The following is a 12,382-nucleotide window of genomic DNA, read 5'->3' on the forward strand; positions in this document are numbered from 1 at the left end:
AACACACATAGTAAGTCGGAGTAGAAACACATTATGGGAAAGGAATTGGAAGTAGGAGATGCCAAGTCCCCTGCGGTGTGAACGGGTCTTAAAACTTTGGGAGGAGAAGCTCATTGGGAAGAAATAAGCCAAGCCTTGGGTCTATCCTTATTCCTGAGGGGCCCGCCCAGGAGACCAGACAGATGGGCCTCCCCTAGGCTACTCCTTATCCGAGGCTCCCGGCGGAGGGGCCTGGCCAGACCTTGCCCCGGACCTGGAGCCCGGGTAGAGGGAAGCTGGGTGCTGCAGGAAGCGGGGCACCCAGGCCTCCGGCGAGGCGGAGGTAAAACAGCGGTCCCACCCAGAAGCGAGAAGGGAGGGCCGCACGAGGAGATGGATGGCCCTGGGCTAGCCCGGGTATCAGGGAGCCCCGCGGAGGCGGCCTTACCGCCGGCCTCCGCCAACCGCCAACCGTACGGCGACCGAGCCTCCCGGACGCACCCCGGGACTGTCTGCGGGCCCGTGACGTCAGCGCGGCGCCCGCGGCAAGACCGACTTCCGGCGGAAGTGCTGGGCCGCCGCGAGCTGCCGGGCGGGCTCTCGCCGACGGTGAGTCCTGAGAGTCCCTCTCGGCCAGTTTCGGGGGTGCCTTCGCGCCGCGCTCGGGTGTGAGCTGTGGGAAGGGGGCTTTTAGAGCACTGTTGCCAGAAGACTTGCGGGAGGACCGTCCTGGGTGGGTGCGGCGAGAACGCCGGTGCTGTGCGACCCCCCCCCCCCCACGGCCGAAGGACCCGGATGGCTCGGGGCAGGCCCACTTAGGGGGCTCACAAACTGTATCTTCGTGTGGATGAAGTTTGCTTTCAGCCAGCCACACCGCTGGGATCTGTCCGAACCGATCCAGCATCGACCACCGCAGAAGCGGGTAGAAAGCAACATATGTACCCCTCGGAGTCACATTCCGCTCCACGTGTGTCCTTGCTTCTGATGTCTCCTTAACAGCTCTGAACATCCTCTCCTGGGGGCAGTGACAGATGCTTGACCACAAGCCTTGAGGATAAAAAAGAAGGCTGTTTGGTGATAGACAGGCGTGGGGTGACGAGAGCCGCTTCCAAACATAGCATTGAGAAGAGCCCCGTGGAGTGTTCTTTGCTCTGAACGCCTGTGAATCCGCTGAACCCGAGACTATTCTTGATGCCTCTGAAGGCTTGAGCCAGGCCTATCCTCCCTTTGAAGGGAAATGTCTGATCTCCAAACACTGTCTGCCCTTAAAGCTCTTTTCCTAGCTGTCTTTGCTGTCTACCCCAGCTTAATTCCTTTTCTTTTTCTATTTAAAAAATTCCTTAACAAGCAGGACACCTCCTGTATACATTGTGTCTAAGGTCTCCATGAACTTAGGGACACAGATTTGGAAAGCAAAACGAAACTGTGAAGATGTGATGTGACCAAGGAAGACCGTGGCTACGGATGGGCCCCTATCAGATATCTCGAGTGGGTTAGATAAGTTCATTGGTGACTTGTCGCCTTGCTGGTTGATAATGAGCTGGTGGTTAAATATTTTCTATTACCGTTTTCCTCGTAAATGCAGAACTTTATTTTTATGCCCTTGCTTTTTTGTTGTTGTTGTTGACTGGTCCAGTTCAGGTTAACTTCGAATCTTGGTCTTATTACCTATTGCATTTTGTACTGGGGCCTTTCTTTTTTTTTTTTTTTTTCTTTTGAGTTGGAGTCTCACTCCATCGCCCAGGCTGGATGGAATGCAATGGCATGCTCATGGCCACCCCAGCGTCGACCTGCTGGACTCCGGCAATCATTCCAAGTAGCCGAAACTACAGGCATGCACTACCATGCCTGGTTAATTTTTGATGTATTGTGGAGACAAGGTCTTGCCAACTTGCCTGGGCTGGTCTCGAACCCGCAGGCTCACGCAATCCACTTGCCTTGGGCCCCCAAAGTGCTGGGATTACAGACTTGAGCCACCGTGTCTGGCCACCTTTCTTTATTTTTAAAAAATTCATACAAGTATTACAATATTATCTTTTCCCTGTAAGAATTAAAGTATAAAAACAAAATCTGAGCCGGGCTCGGTGGCTCAGCCTGTTACATGTTTTGATCCAACATATTTGTTGGATGAATGTATATGTATAAATGGATAGACAAATATTTTGGAGGATACACACTAAATAAGAGTGGTTAATTATCTCAAGGGATTGGAATGTGGGAGAGATGGTGGTTAAGGCAGATTTTTTTTTTTTTGAGTTGGAGTCTCACTCTGTCGCCCAGACTGGAGTGCAGTGGCCGCTCCCGGCCACCGCAGCCTCGACCTGCTGGGCTCTGGCGATCCTTCTGCCTCAGCCTTCCAAGTAGCCAGAATTATAGGCATGTGCTACCACGCCCGGCTGATTTTTTGATTTATTGTAGGGATGAGTTCTCGCTGCCCAGGCACTTGTATGTGCCAGGCACTGCTCTAGGCACTAGGAACATAGCAATGAACAAAAGAGGAAAATCCCTGGACTTTATAGAGCTTACATCTAGTGTATTTGTGCAAATGTATAATTTGTTGTTTACGGAAAAGGCATTATCTGCACTTAGTGGTTCTCCATCTTGCTTTTTTCACTTAGAAATATATCATGGTGATCTTTCCACACCACTGCATATGTGTGTTTATAGTACATTGTATTGTATTTATCTCAGTGTATGCATTTCATTAGTTATTTGAGCCATAACTCCTCTGTTGGGGTCCCAAACTCCAGTGCCTACAGGGGCTATGCAGATAACCAAGAGGTAAAGTGAAAAAATGAAGCAGGCATGTTTTGTTCTAAGCAAAAGTAGCTATCTATACAGACCAGAGGATTGTTAGCTTGAACAAGGTATACAGAATTCCAGTGGTTTAAGAATATTTGAAAACCTGGAATTTTGTAACAGAAATCCCTGATTTTTTAATATAGGCAGGTAATTATAGATTCTAAAGCACTGTTCAGGCTAAACATAACACACCTGCAGGACAGAGTAGCCCAAGAGCCACCAGTTTGCAGCCTCCAATCTAATAACTGTTCTGTTATTAAACATTAAAGTTAATTTCTTTTCTTTTATTTTTTTTTTAGTAGGAGTCTCACTCTGTTGCCCAAGCTGGAGTGCAGTGGCATGCTCACATCCACCACAGCCCTGACATGCTAAATTCAGGTGATCCTTCCGCCTCAGCCTTCCAAGTAACTGGAACCAAAGGCGTGCACTACCACACCCGGCTAATTTTTTTATTTATTGCAGAGACAAGGTCACACCAAGTTGCCTGGGCTGGTCTTGAACTCTTAGACTCAGGCAATCCTCTCACCTCTGCCTCCCAAAGTGCTGCGATTATAGGTGTGGGCCGCCATGCCTGGCTTGAAGTTAATTTCAGTGTTTGACACGGTGGAAATGCCTTCACAAGCAGTATTACACACATGTTGGAATATCTTTCTAAGGCAGTTTATAAGGAAGTAGAATTTCTGGGCCAAAGAGTACACAGGCATTTTTTAGTTTTAATAAGTGCTTCTTTTTAAAAATTACTTTTCATCTGCAAGTGTCCGAGAAAGCCTGTTTCTCCAAACACTTGCCAATATTTAATATGATCAATTACTTTGTTATTTACCATTCTGATGAGTGAAATGGCATCTAATTATTTGTTTGGCTCAACAAACACATAGCACTTAGAGTGTTCCAGGCACTGCTCTAAGCACTTTAAATATTTATTTTGAGTCGGAGTCTCACTGTCACCCAGGATGATCACAACTCACCACAGCCTTGACCTTTTGGGCTCAGGCAATCCTTTCACCTCAGCTTCCTAAATTGCTGGGACTACAGGTGTGTGTCACCACATCCAGCTAATTTTTTGAGGAGACAAGATTCCACTCTGTTGCCTAGGATAGTCTTGAACTCTTGGGCTCAAGCAGTCCTCTTACCTCTACCTCCTAAAGTGCTGGGATTACAGGTGTGAGCCACCACTCCTGGCAAAATTTTAAATACTCATCATTTAATCCTTATAGTAACCCTACGCAGTAGGTATGATGATGATGACACTTTTATAAATAAGTAAACTGAAGCACAGAGCTAGAAAGTATGAGAGCCAGGTTTCAAGCCCAGACAGTTGGGCTCCAGAATCAGTGTTCCTAATCAGTATGCTAGGCTGTCCTCAATGCAACTGGTAAATTTCTAGTGAAGCTGAATATCTTCTTTTTTTTTTTTTGAGTTGGAGTCTCACTCTGTCGTTCAGACTGGAGTGGCCACTGCAGCCTCGACCTGCTGGGCTCTGGCGAGCCTTCTGCCTCAGCCTTCCAAGTAGCTGGAACTATAGGCATGCGCTACCACACCCGGCTAATTTTTTGATTTATCGTAGAAATGAGGTCTCACCAAGTTGTCTAGGTGGGTCTCGAACCCGCGGGCTCAGGCAGTCCACTCACCTCAGCCTCTTTAATGTGTTTATTCATTTAATATTGTTTATTTAGAAAGTATATGAGAGAGAGAGAAAGAGACAGAAGATTAGAAGATTCACCTCCCCAAGGTAGGGAAGGGAGTCAAAGGAAAACATGACCTGGCCAATGTTCAGCTAAACAATGGCCAGACCAGGGCCTAGCCTCAATGTGTTTGTCAGCCAATTCTTTACTGTATAAATCAGAAATAAAATCCTAAGCCCCCTCCCCCCACACACACACACACACACCAGCTGAACAGACCCCTCTTGGCCAAAAGGACCCTAGGGAAACCTGAAAACTTAATTCCTCCTGGCCATGAAAAGAAAGGAGGAATTATACCCCATTATACTTCCTACCTTTTGGCACTTAAGTTAAAATAGAGATCATAAGACTGACAAAATGACTCTTTGTGCACAAAGATACTGCATTATAAACAAGACCTAAGGCCATGTAAAGCAGGTCTAAGTCACACTCTAAAACCATAAAATCTTGCCAAAAGTTTTTTTCTTAATCCCAGTGTAATGTGGCTTATTTTCCAATCAAACTCTGGTATATTGCATCACATGACAGACAGCAGACCCTGAAGGCAATAAAAATATTTTACCCCAAAATATATTTCTTTGACTTATTTTGAAATGACCCTGCAAAGTTGCTATTTGTGGGGGAAATTTACCTCTGGAGAGAATCTCCATAAATGCAACCAAGGACTCTTTTTCTAGACCCTTCTCGGATCTAGGAAAGATTAACTCAAGTCTTTAGATAAAGCTAACTCTTTCAACTAGTTGCCAATTAGAGAATCTTAGAATCCAACTATAACTTGTAAGCTCCAACACACACACACTTCAACATATATCGCCTCTTTAGGTTGAATCAATATACACCTTCCATGTATTGATTTATAATTTTATCTACAACTCTTATCTCCCAAAATAATGTATTAAAAACCAAACTACCTCTGGGTACACTTTCTCAGAACCTCTTGAGACCATTCTCTGGGTCATGATCATTCATACTGACTCAGAATAAACCTCTTTAAAACATTTTACAGGACTGAGCTCGGTGGCTCAACGTGTAATCCCAGCACTTTGGGAGGCTGAGGTGAGTGGATTGCCTGAACCCGCGGGTTCGAGACCAGCCCAGGCAACTTGGCGAGACATCATCTCTACAATAAATCAAAAAATTAGCCGGGCGTGGTAATGCACACCTGTGGTTCCACTACTTGGAAGGCCGAGGTGGAAGGATCGCCTGAGCCCAGCAGGTGGAGGCTGCAGTGGCCGTGAGCATGCCACTACACTCCAGCCTGGGCGACAGAGTGAGACTCCAACTTAAAAAAAAAAAAATTTTTGCAGTTCGCTTTTTCGTTGACAACTGTGAATTGCTTACTATTACCCTTCATCCATTTTCACTTGAGTTGTTTAGCATTTGCTTGTTCCTTTGCAGTACTTATTTACATATTTTACATATTTGCTAGAGTACAGGCTAAGTTTTCCTTAGTTTAGTTTTCTTTGAAAGCCGACCTGGAGACATGGATTTGATAAAAGTAGATTATTTTTTGGAGATATTTCTGGGAAACATGGTGACAGGGAAGCGAGAGAGTAAAGCGTGGAAAGCCAAGAAAGCAGCTGTTGATGAACGGGATACTACTGTGGGCATCTGGGGCTCAGTCTCACTGGGGGTCTTCTGAGAGGTTCCATAGACATGACTCAGAATTGTTCCACTGAAGGGCAAGGGAACTGGAATATTCACACAACCACTTCTGGGGCAGAAGGTCCCTAGCCCAAGTGCAGAAGATATCCTCAGGCAAAGAGACCCAGGAAGCCATCAGCAAGTACAGGATCTGCCTGTCTGCAGGTGACCTCCATGGTGGGTTGAGGGTTAGGGTGAGGAAACCTGCAATATCTGCTGTGCTTTTGTAACAGACTCCAATATCCAGCAGCCTTAACAGGAAAGCTTTTCTTTCACATTTAGTAGTCTAGGTAGGTGGATAGTGCAGACAACACTAGGACTCAGGTTCTTCCTATCTTGTTGCTTCACCCCTAGAGCAAAGGCTCACAAACTTTTTCTGCTCACAGCACCCTTAGTGACTTAGACATTTTTTTCTTGGAGTCCCTAAGCCAAAAGCAGCAACAGCAAAACAGTTCCATGTATTAAATAATTATCTCTAAACAACATAATAAGTACTGTGCGTATGTCCTAACAACATCATGCCCTTTGGACACGGCACAATTTATCAAGCCTTGAAACTAGACTGGAAAATATCTTTATAACACATTAAGAATTCAGCAGTCTAATGTTGAAAATGTGAACTAGCTAAAGCTAGCAATCTCTTGTGGGACGCAGATGATGCTTGTTTCTCAAATTTTTAAAATATCCCACAGCACCTCCATGAGGTCATTGTGGCATCCTGGATATGTCATGCACAGTTTTTGGAGCCATTGCACTAGGGTGTCGTTCTGATCCATGGTCACCACCTTCTAACCCCTGAGAAAGGAAAAAGAAAGCAACCAAAAGCTGTTTCCATTTAATAACGGGATCTGAAAACTGTGTCTATCCTCTCCTGCTCAGATGCCATTGGCCAGAATGTAGTGACGTGGGCATACCTGACCACAGGGGGAGCTGGGAAATGTAGTCTCCAACTAAACGGCCGTATGTCCAGCTAGAGCTTGGAAGACTACTACTAAAATGAAGAAATAAAGGGAAAATATTCTCTACCACATTCTGGATATAAATCTTTTGCTCTGATATAAATTCCACATGTCACATATCCGTTAACTTTGTTTATGGCATTCTTGTCATACAAAGACTTAAAATTCAGAAGTACTCAAATCAGCCTTTTCTTTTATGACTTTATGTTCTGTATCTTGTTTAACAAGAAATTCTTTACTCCAATATTACACACACCAACAAAAATACACACGCATATATGCTACAATATTTTTTCTAGTTTATTTATACTTTTTATCTCTAATTCATCTGGAATTTCTTCCCATGATGTCTGAGATCATTTCAGAAGGAAAAGAAGATATTTAAAGTGTTTATCCAAGGCACTATTTATGTGTTAAATTCTCAACTGCCTTCCAGTTTGCATTCCTGCTTCCCACAACGATCTGCACATAAACAATATAGTGGACACTGAGGTTTCTTACCCATCCACCATGTCTGCTACAGGTTTCCCTGCATTCTCTTTGGATTTGAATCCACTACCAGCTCTGGGGGGGGAGTTCCTAATTGGTCTTAGCTAATCAGGACAATTCTACCACCCTTATCACAACAATTTTTCAAAACAAAAGCCAACCTGGAATGCAAGTGAACCAATTTGAAGCTAGGATTTCTATTCATTAGTGCCTTCCCTCACTAGAGGTGAATAAAAATATTGAAGAGGAAGCCTGAAGCCTTGCTTTCTTCCCTGCGGGGCCGTGAGGAAGGCCAGTCTGAGGATAAAGCCAACACCACGTGGGGGTGGGCAGACCTGAGGGAAGCACATAGAAATGGAACCAGAGCCATGAATGAATCGTGCCTGACGCTTACTCTCTCTTTGGACTTTTTATTTAGATGAGCCATTTTTTTTTTTTTTCTTTTGAGTTGGAGTCTCACTCTGTCGCCCAGACTGGAGTGCAGTGGCTGCTCCCGGCCACCGCAGCCTCGACCTGCTGGGCTCCGGTAATCCTTCCGCCTCAGCCTTCCAAGTAGCTGGAACTACAGGCGTGCGCTACCATGCCCGGGATGAGCCATTTTTAAACCATGTTATGTTTTCTATAACTTGTACCTGGAAACATTCTAATCCCAACAGATTCATGTGGTCACTCAGTCTTTCTTTCCCCCACCTCTTGTTTTTCCTTTTGAGCTCATTTTAAGTTTTTGAAATATATATATAAATAACTGCAAAGAAAAGACTATATCTTACTATCTTAACTGCTAATGTATTACTGTATGTTTCTATATAAATACAAAAATGTGAATTTTATATTCATTTAGAAGGTTTACATAGATGCAATCCATGCCTAGAAAATTTTGAATTTTGTCTTTTTTATTTGTTTTATCATAAGTATTTTCATCTATCTGGATAGTTTTCATTATTACATGGGAATACAATGAATAACCTCTTATTGTTGGACGTTTGTATTATCTCCTACTTTTCAATGCATAGATAGCTTTGCAACTAACATATTCATAGCTTTTTAAAAAATCAGTTGAATAATTTTTCTCAGGATGAATCTCTTAGTGCTTGGTTAGATTCTAAAACCCAAGTGCTTTTGTTCTTTAAAACCTCCAAGCATGAAACTTGACATCTGCGTTTTATAAATAGCATAGAATGAAACACACTATTTAAGCCTAAAATCAAAAATTAAATTCAAATGTGATAGAAAGGATTGTGTCACTTGTGACACATCCCTCTTTGAAGTATTCCTAAGCCCTCCTGTATTCTTTGAAGTATTCCTAAGCCCTCCTGAAACTAGACCTGTGGTATCAGTTTTTTGCCTGCTGCAAGATCAGTTGACAGGATCAACCACCATTTACACCACGATCTCTTGTCCCCAAGGGAATGATTGAGGCAATACTTTGGAAATGGGATACAGGACTTCATAGCTAACTCTTACAAAATGCAATAGCACACAATGCCTGTCACAGCCAGTGATTTGTCAGTCATGAGGAATTTTGCAATGGAGAAATGAAGAAAAAAGGAACATGACAAAAGTATTTTTGTTAGAGGGCAAGAATGGGTCTGCGTTGGTTTACTATTATATCATTAGCAACTATTTTAGTGCCTAGCTCATAGTAGATGCTCAATAAAAATGGAATGAATGAATGAAAGAGAAAGGACAGATCATACTGGAAGGAAATTGATATCCTAGATTGATATCACCCAAACAAAACTCCTCTGGCCAGTAGGTGGGGCCACAGTCGTCCATATTGGCTGACTTGGAGCACACCGTATGGGTACCCAACTTACATTTTTGAATTTCCACTTTGCTGCTATGATTGCTGCCCCTTAAGGCAACTGTGCTCAGGCACCACATAAAAGGGAAAGTCAGGACAGAATCTCCATTTCCTGATTCATTTCTGCCCCGGCCCTAACCCCGTTCACCACTCAGAGCTCCTCGTTCCAAGTGCTTGTCATGAATACTACCTGCCATTCACCACAAGCTGTGGCATCTCTTCAGAACAAGGCTGAGGAAGGACAAAATACAACATCGTAAATGCTGTGCTCAGAGTCATGGGGGAGAAATGACTGAATTTCTGGTTAGTGTCCCAGAGTCTATGACTTTCTTATGAATAATCTGACTCCAAGTGAAACAGGTCTGACATTGGGCTGTATTCAGGACAAGACATGAATGTAATTCCAGGAAGAAATGCAGAATGAAAATATCAGGTGGGAGGTCACATAGGGGTTAAGAGTGTGAGCTCAGGAATTCCTGGGTTCTAGTCTAGCATCCATCTCTTCTAGCTGTATGGCTTTGGGCCAGTTACTTAACCTCTCTGAGCCTCGGTTTCTTCATCTGCAAAGTAAAACACAAAGGATTTGTCTTAGTCGTTTCCTATTGCTTATTACAGAATACCTGAAACCAAGGAACTCATAAAGAAAAGGAATTTATTTCTTTTAGTTATGGAGGTTTAGCAGCTCAAGGGGCCACATCTGGTGAGAACTTTCTTGCTGGTAGGGACTCTGCAGAGTCCTGAGGTGACACAGAGAATCACATGGTGAGGGGCTGAGTGTGCTAGCTTGTGTCTGTCTTCCTCTTCTTATAAAGTCACCAGTCCCACTTCCATGATAATCCATTAACCTGGTATTCCACGAATGGATTAACTTTTTCATGACCCAATCGACTCTCAAAGGCCCCATCTTTCAGTACTGCCACGTCAGAAATTACATTTCAACTTGAGTTTTGGAAGGGACAAACACTCAAGCCATAGCAGGGTTTTTGTGAGGATTAAATGAGATAATGCATGTAAAGCATGTTCAATAAATATTGGCCACTAATATCATAGATGCAAATCCCCAAAGTCAAAAATTATGATCAATACAGAAGAACAAACAGGAAGCATTTCTGAAGCAAGAGGTTTGGGGTATCAGGACTCTTTATGTTGCAATAATAGTAAGCCCAGCTCAGATTAAACAACAAAAGAGACTTCTTGGCCTCTGCCACTGGCATGTTTAGAGATGGAGCTGGCTCCAGGAAGGGTTTGAATCAGCAGCTCAATGATATCATCAAGGACCGAGTTTCTTTTTGTCCCTCACTCTGTGGCTGGAATTTTAGCCCAAGACACCAGTGTTCATCCTGATGGTGGGATGGCCGCTGGTCACAGCTTGGGCTTCATGCTTCCACATTGACATCCAGTGAGGAGAGAGGAGAGAAAGCTATCTTAGAGTTTCCAGTAGAAATACTGAAATTCACCATGGTTGGGCTGGTTTGGGTCACAGACTTACCCCCGAACTAATGTGCCATTTGTCTTGAGTAAAACAAAACCTGCTGGAGCCGCTCAGGAGAGAGTTTGGGATGAGGAAGGAAAGTCTGGGTGTCAGGAAGACGCATGGATGCTAGCCATGGGGGCAATTGATAAGTAGGCAGCTAATAAGCCATATCTGCAGTGATGGGAGAAATACATTCAAAACGCCCCCCCAAGTGGAGATCAAGCCTGAGGTGAATGAAGGTGTGACTGAAAACATAGGGATGCTTGGGGCACGGCAAGAACTCGCGGTGGGTGTCCTTCATTTCCCAGACTCAAAGGCAGATCTATTAATACAATTCCTTCCTGGCAGCCGCCTTCTGGTGCAGGTTCAAGGAATTGCGTATGCAAAGGAAAGGAAAGGAAATTTTAGCCACGAAACTGCAGTTACACAGTAGCGCAAGGTCACCCAGAACGGATGCGCCTCCTTAGGAAAAGCAAGAGCGTGTGAGAAGAGAAGACGCTAAGGCGTTCCAGCATTCTGGGCCAGCAGAAAAATAGCAGCTGGCAAAGAAAGCCAAATTAGGATGGTCAAAGGAGTAGGAGGAGAACCAGGGGAAGGGGAACCCAGGGGACCAAAGAGAGGACGTGCACTCTGATCTCCCCAGGGAGGCGCAAACAGGTGAGGCCAATGGGAGGAAGCTGGGATGAGCCCCCACAGACTCCAGTGAAATGTCCCCAGGAAATGGCTCCAGACATGACTGTAGACTAGCTTGCCAGGTTCAGACGACTCTTCTGGGCCAGCAAGGCTCTGGAGAGGGCAGCTCCTCTTCAGAGCCCACTAGAGATGCTGCATCGTTGGCTTCAGCTGGAAAGGCCTTGGAAGGCTTGCTGAGACTGCGGTGTTGGAAGGAGTTCTGATCGTTAACTCAAAGCAGGAGGACCAGAAGCAGAGGCTTCTGGGATACACGTGTTGGCTGGTTATTACAGAAACATACACATGCGCGCAACAGTGAGTTTGTTTGTTACAGCAGCTTGAGTACGTCACCCTGACTGACCCTCTCTGATGATGCTCCCAGGGTGGAGTGGAGCACCAAGGGGGAGTGTGTGCAGCTGCTGGGGGTTCACACAGCCACAAAGTCCAGCTGTGTCAAATGCAGCCTCCTTTGTGTCTCCATAACCAGACTTAGCATGGCTACTGTGAGCCAGGTTCCAAAGGGGCAGTGAGTCCACCCTCCCACTCTCCTTCTTGTCTTCTCTTTGCCCATCACTGAAACTCTTACTTCTTTTGGATAGAAAAAAATTAGTCCTAGTGCAAACAGCCCCACTCTGGAGTTTATGGAGTAAGCCATAAGTTTTTGTAAATTTTTCCCCCCTCCGAAATTCCCAATGTCTTTCTTTACTTTTTTTTTTTTTGAGTTGGAGTCTCACTCTGCTGCCCAGACTGGAGTGCAGTGGCCGCTCCCGGCCACCGCACCCTCGACCTGCTGGGCTCCGGCGATCCTTCCGCCTCAGCCTTCTGAGTAGCTGGAACTACAGGCATGCACTACCACGCCCGGCTGATTTTTTTT

General features: G+C 44.8%; 1 long non-coding RNA gene across 1 annotated transcript in view; it reads left to right on the top strand.

The window, feature by feature from the left end:
• Positions 1-812: 812 nt before the first annotated feature.
• The window catches only part of LOC110596765, a 19,456-nt gene continuing 7,886 nt past the window's right edge, over positions 813-12,382 (top strand). Inside the window, exon 1 of the long non-coding RNA XR_002482700.1 lies at positions 813-1,467. This is a non-coding gene — a long non-coding RNA (uncharacterized LOC110596765). The remainder of the gene's footprint in view (positions 1,468-12,382) is intronic.

The sequence above is a fragment of the Carlito syrichta genome, unplaced genomic scaffold (genome assembly GCF_000164805.1).
Source record: "Carlito syrichta isolate Samal-C Ts95f unplaced genomic scaffold, Tarsius_syrichta-2.0.1 Scaffold113490, whole genome shotgun sequence".
Classification (NCBI taxonomy): Eukaryota; Metazoa; Chordata; class Mammalia; order Primates; family Tarsiidae; genus Carlito; species Carlito syrichta.